At 44.0% G+C, this 2,500-nt stretch overlaps 1 protein-coding gene across 5 annotated transcripts in view; it reads right to left on the reverse strand.

Annotated features, from left to right (window-relative positions):
• Positions 1-2,500, reverse strand: part of plekhg2 (pleckstrin homology domain containing, family G (with RhoGef domain) member 2) — a 56,767-nt gene that overhangs the window by 21,008 nt on the left and 33,259 nt on the right. The window lies entirely within an intron of this gene.

Consider the following 2,500-nt stretch of genomic DNA (forward strand, 5'->3'; position numbering starts at 1 on the left):
CTGGCTGCCGATCAGTTTGTTGACGTGCAGGACAAACAGTCAGGAATTCATTGGTCCCAGCTGTTATTGGCCGTTCAAATTATTTATTGTCAATGTCATCTATTGAGGCAGTGCATATTTTTAGGTTTTTATGTTGTTTCATGTTTTTTATATTATATTATTGTCTGTCATCTTTAGCCCCATGTGGACATTATAGATATCCTTGTAAAAGTGTAAGAGAAAAGATGAACTGTGGAATCTGAGCTCTGACGTCAGATCACTTCTCTGCATCAGTAGAAACCCGAGCTGAGGATCTGCAGTGACAGATCAATACGTCTCTCATCCTGTGCCTCCACCTGCTCGTGTTGGTAGAACCTGAGATCTGAGTCCACCCTCCAGTCTGCAGCTCGTCCACAGGCTCAGGTTCTCTGAGCTGGAGCTCTGGTTCACAGCCAGGCGACTCCGCCGGGAGCCACAGGAAACATCAGCACCGTCAGAGACGCCATCGTGTTCTAGTTACTGTTACACACAGTCGACGTGGACACACACACGACACTGATCTGACTCCACAACCTGCTGAATGAAAACTGAATACTAAATACTGCTGACACACACACACGCACACGCACACACACACACACACACACACACACACACACTCACACACACACACACACACACACACACACACACACACACTCACTCACTCACTCACTCACTCACACACACACACACACACACACACACACACACACACACACACACACACACACACACACACACACACACACACACACACACACACACTCACACACACACAGGATTGCTGCAGTCTTCACCTCCGATGATCTAATGTTTGAACAATTGTTTCATTTGAACTTTTGTGGCGATTCAAAGAAAAGAGCGAGTGTGAATGTTTACATCTATAACTCAAACTGCATTTATATACAGTGAATATGTGTATATCTATAAATTGTTGATGTTTTACAGGTTTTCTTTGACACGTGCACTGAATGTTTCTCTGCTGGTGTTCGTGTCGACGACACGTTGACGACCTCTGAGCAGCAGTTTGAAGATTTGAAGACTCCGAGTAAAACAGTAAAATCTACTCTTGCGTGACTGAAGCTGAAGTTTGACATTCAGCTTTTACCTTTTTCCTGGAAGAGGTTTCTCGCTGCCGAGCAGAAAACGAGCCAAACGTCTCTGAAAAGTGAAACTCGCTGAACGATATATCAACAAGCGCGGAGCTGGCCGAGCCTCGTGATCTCAGCCGAGGGATTCTTACTGTGAAACATATGTTACATCCGTCACACGACTGTCGAACACGAGAGAGGAGGGCGAGAGCCGAGAGTGTGAATGTGTCAGAGTCAGAAACCGGACGTGAGGAGACAGAACCAGCACCTGGACTGAAGGAGGTCAAACATCCACCAGCCTCCTCTGATGGGCTAACCACTGGGCCACCGTGCCACCACAGGTCACACGGAAACAGTGTTCACACTGGGTTTGAAGAATCTCCTGGTTCAAAAAATAAAACTAACTTGTTTATGTTTTATTACATATTCACAGAATGTAGGTTTATTTATTTTTCAAATTAAAATCAGTCACAAATGATGACTTTTGCTCCTTTTTAATTTTGTACATTGATTGTGTTTAAATTATCATCAGATTTTATCGTGGATTTGCAGCAACTTGCTGATATTTTTTAACCTTTTAGACAAATGTGAAATATAATTTATTATAATATAAATATAATAAATATTTGATCAGTTCTGAAAGTATTGAAGTGTAAACTCAAACCCGGCTGCTTTTAAACATAATCAGTTCAATATGACACACACACACACACAAACACACATCAACACACAGATACACATTAACACAGACTCTCAAACACACACAGACACACACACACACACACACACACACACACACTCACACACACACACACACACACACACACACTATGAGGTCGCACCACAGAACTCTCGCTGCATTCTTAGTTAATAAGCTGAAATCAAGTCTTTCATTATCACAAATACACAAATCGTATTTGTACACACACACAGACACACACACACAGACACACCCCCCCCTCCTCCTATTCTTCCTCTCATCCCCACTCTCTGTCTCTGTCCACTGGCGTCAGGCCTCATCTTGTGGCTGGCGGACGTCATTAGAGGGGGATTGTGGGAGAGGAAGAGGGAACGCGAGGAGTCGATCCACGCACACGGAGTCGCAGGCGTCAGTAAACTGATAATTTGAAACAGGACGAAAACATGTTTGTTGTGGGAATAAAGTCAAACATGTCGAGGACGAGACTCAGCGGTTGTTTGTCTCCGACGCCCAATCAGGAAGCAGGAAACAGGGTCATCGTCTCTTCTGATGAACAAAGCAAACATGATGATGTCACAGTGACCTTTGACCCTTTGACCTTTTGGACCTTTGAGCCGATTTGTGTGAAATTCTGTCCTGATTCCTGAATTATGAACAAATACGTGTTTGTGACATCGCCGTGACCTTT

The sequence above is a fragment of the Hippoglossus hippoglossus genome, chromosome 13 (genome assembly GCF_009819705.1).
Source record: "Hippoglossus hippoglossus isolate fHipHip1 chromosome 13, fHipHip1.pri, whole genome shotgun sequence".
NCBI classification, from domain to species: domain Eukaryota; kingdom Metazoa; phylum Chordata; class Actinopteri; order Pleuronectiformes; family Pleuronectidae; genus Hippoglossus; species Hippoglossus hippoglossus.